The sequence below is a fragment of the Macaca nemestrina genome, chromosome 1 (genome assembly GCF_043159975.1).
Source record: "Macaca nemestrina isolate mMacNem1 chromosome 1, mMacNem.hap1, whole genome shotgun sequence".
NCBI lineage: Eukaryota > Metazoa > Chordata > Mammalia > Primates > Cercopithecidae > Macaca > Macaca nemestrina.
In genome coordinates, this window is record NC_092125.1 from 83,930,295 (window position 1) to 83,943,921 (window position 13,627).

A 13,627-nucleotide genomic window follows, 5' to 3' on the forward strand; every position below is an offset into this window, starting at 1 on the left:
TTACTATTATATTCTTTTCTAACTCAGGAAATGGCTGAAATTCTATCATTAAGACTGCAGGCCCTGTGCAGTGGCTCACACCATCTCAGCACTTTTGGGAGGCCGAGGCAGGCGGATCACCTGAGGTCAGGAGTTGGAAACCAGCCAGGCCAACATGGTGGTCTCTACTGAAAATACAAAATTAGCTGGGCATGGTGGCGCATGCCTGTAATCCCAGCTACTTGGGAGGCTGAGGCAGGAGAATCGCTTGAACCCGGGAGGCGGAGGTTGCAGTGAGCCAGGATTACTCCACTACACTCCAGCCTGGGCAACAAGAGCGAAACTCCATCTCAAAAAAAAAAAAAAACAAAACAAAAAAAACACTGCATCTTCTTAGTTGAAGTCTTTAATGTAAAATGCAAGTACAACGTAAATAGGTTACATTTTTAGTCCTTCTCAGTCATTTACATTTTAATGTGAAGAAAATCTCTGAAGGAATCTTAGATGGTAGAGGCCTTGCCCCTGTCTTACTGTAACCTGGCACTTGCTTCTCAACTCCACTCCCACTCCTTAAAATCCCACCCATCATAGAGTTTATCTTAGCTTGTACCTTAAGCTTCAAGATTTCTTTGCATGTTCCAGCCTGGCTGTTCTCTCTCTTCCCTGATGGGAAGCACAGTCTGTGCCATATAACTTGGCCTAATATACTGCCATCCACTGTTCAGTAGAGTTCCGTGTGTGTGTCTTAGTCACACCTCTGAGTTCAGAGGCCACTTTTTGATAACGCTTCCTTCCCCACCACCGGGCTGCACACAGAACAGGTACTCAATAAACCGTTGTTGGACGATGGGGAAGGTGAGGCAGAAACCTGGGGCATATGTGTCAGTAGAGAGTAGGGGCAAGCCTCGAACATGAGCTGGACTAAGTCATTTGTGACCTTAAAGAAAGCGTGTTCAATATAGATGGGAAGGAGAGGGAGCCGGGAGGAAAGAGCGAGAGGGTGAAAACAATGGAGGCAGAAAGTATAGTGGAAAATCCTTTTTAAAATAATTTGTTGGCCAGGCGCAGTGGCTCACACTTGTAATCCCAGCACTTGGGGAGGCGAGGGTGGGCGGATCGCTCAAACCCAGGAGTTCAAGACCAGACTGGGCAACATAGTGAAACCCTGTCTCTACAAAAAATACAAAAATTATCCAGGCATGGTGGCACATGCCTGTGGTCCCAGCTACTTGGGAGGCTGAAGCAGGAGGATCACTTGGGCCCAGGAGGTAGGGATTGCAGTGAGCTTTGATCGCACTGCTGCACTCCAGCCTGGGTGACAGGAGTGAGACCCTGTATCAAAAGAAAAAGAAAAGAAAAAGTCACGATGTTTTCAAGACAAGAAACTTCATTCAGTTTGTGTATCTGTAGAAAGGAAGGAGACCACAGAGAGGATGCTGTTAAACGGGAAGACAAGGGGACAATGGGTTCATGATGATTCCTAAGAGGCATAGAACCAAGGGCTCTCATAGAAGGGCTAACCTTGGCTGGAAGGAGGGACCCCTCCTCTTCTGACACAGAAAGGAAGGCAAGGTGGGTAAGTGATGATACATTGATGCTAAGGGGTGGAGAAGAAATGAATGAGGGAGGGAGCTGGTAGACTTGACCTCAGAAAATACAGAATCCACGTTCTGTTCCAAAGGAAGGTCACCCCACCTCTTTTCTCCTCCACCCCCTGGCTCAGAGTTTGAGGCTTGGCAGTGGAAAGAATGTGTGGGTCAGTGTTGAGCTGTCAGAAAAGAGGTGCTTAAAAAGCTTACGCGGTAACCTCTGAGGACCAGGTTTCTACTGGCTGCATGGATATGTAGAAGAACCAGTGGCCCATTCATTCACTCAACAATCATGTGTCCTCCGTTCATTCACCAACAATCACGTGTCCTCCGTTCATTCACCCAGCAATCACGTGTCCTCCGTTCATTCACCAACAATCGCGTGTCCTCCGTTCATTCACCCAGCAATCACGTGTCCTCCGTTCATTCACCAACAATCACGTGTCCTCCGTTCATTCACCCAACAATCATGTGTCCTCCGTTCATTCACCCAACAATCACGTGTCCTCCGTTCATTCACCCAGCAATCACATGTCCTCCATTTATTCACCCAACAATCACATGTCCTCCGTTTATTCACCCAGCAATCACATGTCCTCCATTCATTTACCCAGCAATCACATGTCCTCCATTCATTCACCCAGCAGTCACATGTCCAGCACCTACCTCCAGCCAGGTGCTACTTAGAGCCTTGTTCAGCAGTGAACAAAAGAGGCTGAGTCCCTTCATCAAGGAGTTTGTAGACTAGATGAGAAGACAGGCAAACAGGCAGTTGGAGCACAGTGTGGGGAATGTTACAGTAGGGTAAATAAGGGGAGCTGTCGGGGGGATGGCCCCAGTGGTAACAAAAACTTAAGGCTGCAAAGATTAATCTCTTTAGAGTGAGTGGCAGAATCAAAGGCCCAAAGACAACAAGGAGCCTGGCTTTTTGGAAAGTAAAAGTGGAGCTGTGTGGCTGGAGCGAAGGGAGGTGGCGAAGAAGAGAAAAGACCTGAGGTTGGAGATGTAAGCAAGGGCCGATCACAGGGAGCAGAGCCTGCCCCTCCAGTCTCACCCAACCTGCCTAGATTCTGTGTTTTATCCTGGAGAAGGGAGGGAGTTGGAAACAAGAAGGCCAGTTACAAGAGAGTAGTGACTGTGTAAGTGAAAAGAAACAAATGGAGTTGAGAGATTTATAGGCGGGATAATGGACAGGCCTTGTTAATTGATTGGATAAAGAAGAAGTAAAGGGAGACTCTCAAGTTTCTAGCGTGGGCAACTGGGTCAAGGGAGATGCCGTTCACTGAAATAGGAAACAGGAGGAAGGACTAGTTTATGGGGGAAGATGAAGAGCTTATTTTGAGCATGTGGATGTTGAGGGGCCTGTGGGGAATGTAAATGGGGAATGGCAGCAGACAGCTGGATTTATGTGTCTGGAGCCTGGGAGAGAGGTCTGGACTGGCGGCACTGGATGATTGATTTCCAGCTTTAGATGATAATGGAAGCCTCAGAATCATTGGGATGAACCAGAGGAGAGGGAAGAGTAAGAAGAGAACAAAATGAGGGCTAGACCAGGAGAAAATACAGCCACTTAGGGATGAGCAGAAGCTGAAGAACTCACAAAGGGAGAGGAGCCCACACAGGACACTGGGAGGAGGGACTGGGAAAGTAGGCGTGAAAGGAGTTAAAGAGCAGGATGTCCTGAAGTCAAGGGATGAAAAGCACATCAAAGGAGGAACAATAAGCAACTTGGGAAGCTACTGAGAGGTCAAGGAAGAAAAGACTCAAGGCAGTCACTGGATCAAGCCACAGGAAGGTTTTAGTGACCTTGCTAAGTCTGACTCCAACAAGTGCTGGGTGGATGCAGAAAGGAACGGAGGAAAACAGCGTCACAGAGACCATGAATGCGAGCTACTCTTCAAAGATTGCAGTTGAGAAAGAATGACAGATGGAGGGGCAGGTGAGGTCAAGGAAAGTTCTTAATTACATTGTCATTTTAAAAAATTGAAGTAAATTGTATTTGTTTATATGGGGATGGGTAGGAGGCTGTAGAAGAAAGGCTGAAGGAACAGGGAGTGAATAACTGATAGAAGCGGAGTTTCTGAAAAGGCAAGACACCATGGAAGGCATTGGCCTTGGACAGAAATGATAAGAATAGTAACAGCAATATTAATAATTAAAGAAAGTTTCTCGTGCCAGGCACCATGTGCCTTTTCCATTATGTCTTTTTGTTTGTTTGTTTGTTTGTTTGTTTGAGACAAGGTCTTGCTCAGTTGTCCAGGTTGGAGTGCAGTGGTACAATCACGGCTCACTGCAGCCTCGACCTCCTGGGCTCAAGCGGACGTCCTCCCACCTTAGTCTCCCAAGTAGCGGAGACTACAGATGTGTGCCACCATGCCCAGCTAATTTTTAAAATTTCTTTTAGAGATGAAGTCTCACCATGTTACCCAGGATGGTCTCAGACTCCTGGGTTCAAGCAATCCTTCCGCCTCAACTTCCCAAAGTGCTGGGATTACATGCATGAGCCACTGCATTTGGCTCTATCATCTCATTTAATGACCACGACCACCCTAGAGAGTAGGTACTATTCTTCTCATTTAAAAGTGGGGACCATCCTTGGCCAGGCGCAGTGACTCCCGTCTGTAATCCCAGCACTTTGGGAGGCCGAGGCGGGCAGATCACAAGGTCAGGAGATCGAGACCATCCTGACTAACATGGTGAAACCTGTCTCTACTAAAAACACAAAAAAATTAGCCAGGCGTGGTAGCGGGCGCCTGTAGTCCCAGCTAGTTGGGAAGCTGAGGCAGGAGAATGGCATGAACCCAGGAGGCAGAGCTTGCAGTGAGCCGAGATCGCGCCACTGCACTCCATCCTGGGAGACAGAGCGAGACTCCATCTCAAAAAAATAAAAAATAAAAAATAAAAAAAGTGGGGACCATGCCAGCACTTTGGGAGGCCGAGGCGGGCAGATTACGAGGTCAGGAGATCGAGACCATCCTGACCCACATGGTGAAACCCCGTCTCCACTAAAATATAAAAAATTAGCTGGGCATGGTGGTACATGCCTGTAGTCCCAGCTACTTGGGAGGCTGAGGCAGGAGAATTGCTTGAACCTGGGAGGCAGAGGTTGCAGTGAGCCGAGATTGTGCCACTGCACTCCATCCTGGAGACAGAGCGAGACTCCATCTCAAAAAAAAAAAAAAAAAAAAAAAAGTGGGGGCAATCTTTAACTGAAGCCCTCACAATTGCTCCATGTCACAGAGCTAATAAATGATGCAGCTGGGGCTCGTTCCATCGTTAACAGAGGAATAAAAGGGAAGATGGACTCAGGTGCAGTAACTTTGCAGGTTTGGTGACTGTGGGCATTGTCCTCTGATTACCTCTATCTCCTTTGAAGTAGAAGGTGGTGGTAGTGGTGGTGGGAGGGGCCAGTGGGAGGGAGAGGTTACCCAATCACCTGTAGTGAATGCTGTGACAGATGAGCAGCTGTGAGGGCCATATCTCCAGTAGCTCCTGCAGCCAGCGGGCAGAAGCAGGAGGAGTCGGTGACACAGGACTGGGACTGGTTCTCACTTGTCTCTCCCTGTTTTTAACCTTCCAAACCTGAGGGAGGGCCTGCCTTGGAGGTGTACTAACTGGAGTGCCAATTTAGTTCCAGAAAGGAAGAGGAATCTCTGGTTACCTGCCAATGTTAATACATGTCAGAACAATAGTCCTGCTTGGGTCCTGGAAAACTGTGGTACAACACCCATGTCATTATCGTCCTTATAATTTTTCACAGGCTTTGTAGCAACTTTGTAATTTGTGCAGAATTTCATTGACATACCAAATCTCAACAGCACAATACTTTTTAGCTCTGAAATGTTTCATTCATTCCATCTTTCATTTATTCATTGCACAAATATTTATTGAGAGTCAGGCAGTAGTGGCCAATACATCCAATGTTCCTGTCCTCACAAACGAAGAAAACACACCTATTTTAACTAGTCTAGATGTGCGACCCATGAGGTCATGGGCTTTGATTATTTTATTCACCGCTTCATTCTGAGTGCCTGAAACAGTGCTTGGCATGTAAGGGATGCTCAATAAATGTTCGTTTGCAAAGGTGCATTTATCATGAAACTAAACAGAGTTTAAGCTTCATGGCCCCTCAACTGCACTGTCCTCTTTCATGGCTCTGGGAGGGGACTACTGTGTGCTCTCATGGTAATCTGTTTTTATAAAAATTTCAAAGTTAAGATAAGTTAACTAGTTCTCTGTCTCTACCCTAACTTCCCCTCCACCACTTTCTGCTGATGTTAATGACATTGGAGAGGCCATGGGCATCCTGGAGATCCAGCTAAGAGGAAGTTGCATTGGGACTACATTTAGTATGGGATGTTGGAGACATATTTATGGGATGTGGGAGACATATATGGTATGCTGTCACTTAAGTAGATATGAAGTTATTGCTAGCTATATCAGTACAGGGATGACATCCAGGAATACTCTTTTACTCACTGTAAAGACCCACGTGGCATATCATAAAGGTACAGGGTCAGATGTGATGTCACAAAATGAGCCTGTCCTGGGCTCCTGGCACTAGAAGTTTGGGGGTGGTAGAGAAACAAGAGCTTTTTAAAAAGAAGGCCTCCAAAATTGTCCAAGCTTCAAGCCCCTCAAAATGTGAATCTGCCCTTGACTAGATACGGATAAATCTAAATCAGCTCATACTTTCTCTCACATTTACACACTACAGAGCCTAATAATGTGTCAAATCCTTCCAGTGAATGGTATGGCTTCCTAAATGACACACTTGTGAGAACAGCTGGACCTACCTGTCTAAAGGACAGCTAGCTTCCAGCCAGATTTTCAGAGCTGATCTATCAAAATCTAATTCCTTTTACAGAATAACTAAATAAATATTTTCACTGGCAAATTATTCACACCAAATGCTGTACAAGCAAAATCATTATACCTTAGCTAATGACTGTATTATATTAGTAGATTTCTAGTGGTGTTCATTCATTCATTCACTCATTTGATGAATACACGAAGTCCTTACTACAAGTCAGGTATTGGGGGTAATACATTAACTAAGACACAGTCCCCTTCTTCAAAGAGTCTAGTGGGGGAGTGAGACATTTAAACAGGCGATGACAATCCATGATTCACATTAAGATTGGGGGTGATGATGAGCACAGCATTTTCGAAGCACTTGGGTGGAGCTCCCACCTCGGCAAGGCAAGTCAGGGAATGCTTCTTGGAAAAGCTGAGTCAACCTCTTGGCAGGGATGCTGGAGCACTGGGTGGGAGGGTGAACTGGATCAAAAGTTCCCAAACCTGGCTGAGCATCAGAATCACCTGGGGGAGCTTTGAGAGTCCCAGGCCTGTCCCCAACCTACTGACTCAGAATTTCACTGGGGTGAATTTCAGGAATCTGTATCTAAAAAAATAAAAGCATGCCTGGTGGGTTTTTGATCCACCAAATTTGGTGAAGTGAATGACTTGTGATTTTGGGGAGAGGGCCCAAGGCAGGAAGGGGTAGATTGAAAAAGCCCACAGGGGGCTGCAGAATGCCCTATGGAAGAGGCAGAGTAAGGAGGGGCTAAGGCACAGGTGGGCAGAGGAGACCTTCCAGGCAAGGAGAGCAAGAACCTTCTAGATGGGCTGTTTGAAGGAGGTCAGGCCTTTTTAGAACAGTCACTCAGCATGACTGGCAGCTCACAGGGCCACTGGCTAACTCGGGTTCTAAAAATCATTTAGCAACCTCATAGAGACCACAGAGCTGGCTGTGTTTCACATCGGGGAAAGGGGCAGGAATGCCTGCACTGTAGGGCAGGAAGGAAAAGGTTCAGGCTGCCCCTGTGACCTTGCAGGGACTTTGGTCCCCTGAAAGCTTTGCACTAGTCCAACTTCCAATGCTCTGATTTAAGAGACCTCCTTGTGTCATTTGCCTTTTCTTTCTTTTCTTTTTTTTTTTTTTTGAGATGGTCTTGCACTGTTGCCCAGGCTGTAGAGCAGGGTGTGATCACAGTTCACTGCAGCCTTGACCTCCCAGGCTCAAGCTATCCTCCCACCTCAACCTCCCGAGTAGCCGGGACCACAGGCATGCACCACCACACATTTTTGCATTTTTTTGTAGATAACGGGTTTTTACCATGTTGCCCAGGCTGGTCTCAAATTCCTGAGCTCAAGCAATCTTCCTGTCTTGGCCTCCCAAAGTGCTGGGATTATAGGCATGAGCCGCCACACCCAGCCTTTTTTTCTTTTTTCTTTTCTAATACTTTAAGTTCTGGGATACAGGTGCAGAACCTGCAGGTTTGTTACATAGTTATACATGTGCCATGGTGGTTTGCTGCACTATCAAACCGTCATCTAGGTTTTAAGCCCCGCATGCATTAGGTATTTGTTCAGATGCTGTCCGTCCCCTTGCCCCCTATCCTTTTATTTTCTTTTCCTTTCCTTTTTTTATTTTTTAGAGATGGTGTCTCATTATGTTGCCCAGGCTAGTCTCCCAACTTCTGGGCTCAAGCAATCCTCCTGCCTCAGCTTCCCAAGTAGCTGGGATTGCAGGCACAGACCAACACATCCGGCCCCTTTTCTTTTTCTAATAACAGCTTTACTTAGATGTACTTTACATGCCATAAAATTCACCCTTTTAAAGCATACAATTAAGTGATTTTTAGTATATTCACAGAATTGTGCAACCATAACTACTATTTAATTTTAGAACATTTCATCACTGCAAAAAGAAACCAGCACCTATCAAGCCACTTTTCATTTCCCCACCCCATCCCCATCCCCTAGCAACCACCAATCTACTTTCTATCTCTATAAATTTGACTATTCTGGATATTTCATGTAAATAGAATGATACAATATATAGCCACTTCTTTTTTTTTTTTTTTTTTTTTTTTTGAGACAGGGTCTCGCTCTGTAGCCCAGGTTGGAGTGCAGTGGAGCGATCTTGACTCACTGCAACCTCTGCCTCCTGGGTTCAAGCCATTCTCCTGCCTCACCCTCCCGAGTAGCTGCGACTACAGGCACCCGCCACCATGCCTGTCTAATTTTTTGTATTTTTAGTGAGACGGAGTTTCACCATGTTAGCCAGGATGGTCTTGATCTCCCGACCTCGTGATCCACCCGCCTCAGCCTCCCAAAGTGCTGGGATTACAGGAGTGAGCCACCGTGCCCAGCCATCTGGCTTCTTTTACTTATTAGCATATTTTCGAAGTTCAACCATGTTGTATGCATCAGTACTTCATTCCTTTTGGTGGCTCAATAATCCTCCATTGTATGGATTTGGTTTATTCACCCATCAGTTGATAGATATTTTGGTTGTTTCTTCCTTTTGGCTGTTAGGGATAACACTGCTATGAACATTTGTGTACAAGGTTCTGCATCAACATAGGTTTTTAATTCCCTTGGATATATATAGGAGTGAAATTTCTGGGTCATATGGTAATTTTATTTAATTTTTTGAGGAACTACCAAATTGTGTTCCAAAGCAGTTGCCCTGTTTTACGTTCCCACCAGCAATGTATGAGGTTTCTGATTTCTCTATATCCTCCCCAACACTTTTTTTTTTTTCTTTTGAGATGGAGACCTGATCTATCCCCCAGGCTGGAATGCAGTGGTGCAATCTCGGCTCACTGCAACCTCCGCGTTCCTGGTTCAAGCCATTCTCCTGGCTCAGCCTTCCGAGTAACTGGGAGAATAGGCGTGCACTACCACACCAGGCTAATTTTTGTATTTTTAGTAGATACAGGGTTTCACCATGTTGGCCAGGCTGATCTTGAACTCATGACCTCAGAAGACTGGTTCACCTCATCCTCCCAAAGTACTGGGATTATAGGTGTGAGCCACTGCGCCCGGTCCCAATACTTATAGTATTGTAAGAGTTCTTACAAGAGCTATATCTATATTCTAGATATAAGTCCTTTATTAGATATATGATGTGCAAATATTTTCTCCCAGTTTGTAGGTTGTCTTTTCACTTTCTTTATGATGTCCTTTGAAGCATAAAAGTTTTAAATTTTGATGGAAATTCAATTTATCATTTTTTTCCTTAGTTACTTGTGCTTATGGTGTCATATTCCGAAAACTATTGTATGATCCAAATGAAGATTTATTCCTATGTTTTTTCCTAGGAGTTTTGTCATTTCACTCTTACATTTAGGTCTACAATCCTTTTTTTTTTTTTTTTTTCTTGAGATGGAGTCTCGCTCTGTCGCCCAGGCTGGAGTGCAGTGGTGGTACAATCTCAGCTCACTACAATTTCCGCCTCCTGGGTTCAAGCAATTCCCCTGCCTCAGCCTCCCAAGTAGCTGGGACTACAGGCATGCACCACCACACCTGGCTAATTCTTTTTTCTTTTTTATTTTAGTAGAGACGGGGTTTCACCATGTTGGCCAGGATGGTCTTGATCTCCTGACCTCGTGATCTGCCCTCCTCAACCTCCCAAGGTGCTGGGGTTATAGGCGTGAGCCATTACACCCGGACTTTTTTTTTTTTTTTTTTTTTTTTAAGACGGAGTTTTGCTCTGTTGCCCAGGCTGGAGTGCTGTAGCACAATCTCGGCTCACTGCAACCTCTGCCTCCCAGGTTCAAGCGATTTTCCTGTCTCAGCCTCCTGAGTAGCTGGGATTACAGGTGTGCACCACCATGCCCAGCTAATTTTTGTATTTTTAGTAGAGACGAGGTTTTGCCATGTTGGCCAGGCTGGTTTCAAGCTCCTGACCTCAGGTGATCTGCCCACCTCAGCCTCCCAAACTTCTGGGATTACAGGTGTGAACCACTGCACCGGCCTACAATCCATTTTGAATTAAAAAAAAAATTTTTTTTTTGAGAGATAGAGAAGGTCTCTCTCTGGCACCCCAGCTGGAATGAGGTGGCATGAACATGGGTCACTGCAATCTCAGCCTCCTGGGCTCAAGTGATCCTACTGCCCCAGCCTCCCCAGTAGCAGGGCCCACAGATTGTACCACCATGCCAGGCTAATTAAAAAATTTTTTTTCTTGTAGACATAGGGTTTTGCTGTGTTGCTGAGGCTGGTCTCGAACTCCTAGTCTCTTTCTGCCTCGGCCTCCCAAAGTGCTGGGATTACAGGTGTAAGTCACTACACTCAGCCTTAAATTAATTTTGATATGATATGATATGATATTAGGGGGTTCAATTTCATTGTTTTGCATGAGGAAATCCAGTTACCCCCACGCCATTTGTTGAAACGATTATTTTTCTTCATTGAATTGTCTTGCCACTCTTGTTGAAAATCAACTAACCATATTTGACAGTGTATTTCTGGACTCTCAATTATGTGCCATTACTCTCTATCCTTATTATAGGACCCTGCTGTCTTGACTATTGTAGCTTTGTAGTAAGTTTTGAAATTGGGAGGTGTGAGTCCTCCAACTTTGTTCTTCTTTTCCAAGATTGTTTTGGCTATTCTGAGTCCCTTGTATATTCATATAAATTTTAGGATCAGTTTGTCAATTTCTGCAAAAAAATAAAAAAAGGGCAGCTAAAATTTTGACAGGGATATTGTTGAAATTATTTATTATTGAAGTAGTTCCATGAGGCCACTAACAGGTCACAGTGGGAAACAACTATTTATTATCTATTTGACAGGAAAACTGAGACACAAACAGTGAAGTTTAAAACTTCCTCAGCCTGACGGTGCTGCTTTCAACAGTAGAACAGATATCTCCCAAATCCCATGATGCCAATTTCCTTCTCTGTCCTTATTACAAGCAAATATTTCCAGAGTGTTTGCTCTGTGCCAGGCACAGTTCCAGGTCCTCAACAATGTAGAGGTCAAGCCTGAGAAAGAACCATATAAAACTTGCCGTCAGGCCGAGTGTGGTGGTCCACGCCTGTAATCCCAGCACTTTGGGAGGCTGAGGTGGGTGGATCACTTGAGGTCAGGAGTTCGAGACCAGCCTGGCCAACATAGTGAAACCCTGTCTCTACTAAAAATACAACAATTAGCTAGGCTTGATGGCAGATGCCTGTAATCTCAGCTACTCGGGAGGCTGAGGCAGGAGAATCATTTGAATCTGGGAGGCAGAGGGTGCAGTGAGCTGGGATCATGCCACTGCACTCCAGCTTGGACGACAAAGTGAGACTGTCTCAAAAAAAACAAAAAACAAAAAAACTTGCTGTCAAATCAATTGCTCTTTCCAAGAGAGGTGATGTCCATCAGGAATTTTCATTCTCCCTACTATACAGTGTGTACCAACCAAATTTTCTTTTAACTTAATAATTTACTATTTTTCTTTTCCTGATTATCACAGAAAATTTAAAAGATACAAAAATTCCAAAGAACAAAATGAAAATTACCTATAATCCCATAAATCAGAGACAGTCGTTATTAACATACTGCTCTAAGACTCTAAACTCTTTAATAATAATAGATAACATGGTGGTGACTGTGTCTCTGGCCTGTTTAAATACTTTACATTCAGCCGGGTGTGGTGGCTCACGCCTGTAATCCCAGCACTTTGGGAGGCCAAGGCAGGTGGATCACGAGGTCAGGAGATCGAGACCATCCTGGCTAACACGGTGAAACCCCATCTCTACTAAAAATGCAAAAAATTAGCCGGGCGTGGCGGTGAGCACCTGTAGTCCCAGCTACTTGGGAGGCTGAGGCAGGAGAATGACATGAACCTGGGAGGCAGAGCTTGCAGTGAGCTGAGATGGCACCACTGCACTCCAGCCTGGGCGACAGAGTGAGACTCCGTCTCAAAAAAAAAAAAAATACTTTACATTCATCAATTCAGTTTAATCCTCATAATAACCCGAGTTAGGTATTTATTTATTTATTTGTTTACTTATTCAAGACATGTTTTTCAGCCCCCATTATGTGTTGGGTCCTTAGCTAGGTGCTTAGTATGCATTAGTAAATCAAACGAATAAAAATATCTGTCCTCTTTGATTTCACATTCTAGCAGGGGAAATTGCTACTAAACAATATGATAAATAGGTTAATTATATACTACATTAGAAGATGTTAAGTGACATAGATAGGGATGGGAGTGGAGAGGAGGTGGTATGGGTTGCCTCATTGAGTAGTAAATAGGATAGTCAGGTCTGTTTATCTGTTTACCATGATTGTAGTGGATGCTCTGGTTCTGTCTAGGTGCCCTTTCAGGATTGGAGACTATTCCCACAGTTGCTGACAGTGTGGTCAGCCCTCAATTGTCAGTCCTCTTTGGGAATTGCCTTGGATGAAGAAAGTCACCTCACCCAAGATCACTCCAACTCCTGGGACCCACATCCAATGACTGGCCAATATGGGGACTCAAAGGCTTGGTCCCCCTTCCCCAACTTGAGACTACTCTGAAGGATCACCCAGCTTCAGAGCTTCCCATGACTGAGACTTTTAGCCTTTGTTGTGGTCCAACCAAACTCTTCCTATACACAGTCCTCACTCCTTCACTTCCCTCCTGGCACTTCCTAACAAACTTCCCTAGGAACTCAACCCAAGATTGCTGATACCAGCAGTGATCCAAGAAAGCGATGCCAACATGAGATTTTGGAATTGGATCACCTACCATCCAGCTGGCAGTGCAGACCCCATCAGTGGCAGTAGATGAAGTACATGTAGTCCCTAGCACAAGGTAGCAGTGAAATTGTTAAAACTTTTGCCAACAGTGAACTAGAATGGTATTCCCAAGGAAGGAAATGCACCAGAGGGTGTGACCTATCAGGTGGTTGAGAAATATGGGGGGAGTCACCACAAGGACAATGCAGTTAGGTGGCTTTCGCTAAGGATAATTAACATTATTATTAACATTATTTTGAAAAAAATAATGAAATGTTGAAAAGGATTCATCAGCAATTGAAAACTGAGTGTGAAAGCCAGAAGACCTCCTTGGGAGCTCATGGGGATACTCTCATCCCCTGCACCTGGAGGAAAGGGAAAGCTGAGGACCAGGTACGTGGTTTAATCCTAAGAGTAGCAGAGTGCAGGCTGGGCATGGTGGGTCACGCCTATAATCCCAGCACTCTGGGAGGCCGAGGCAGGTAGATCACGAGGTCATGAGTTCAAGACCAGCCTGGCCAAGACGATGAAACACCGTCTCTACTAAAAATACAAAT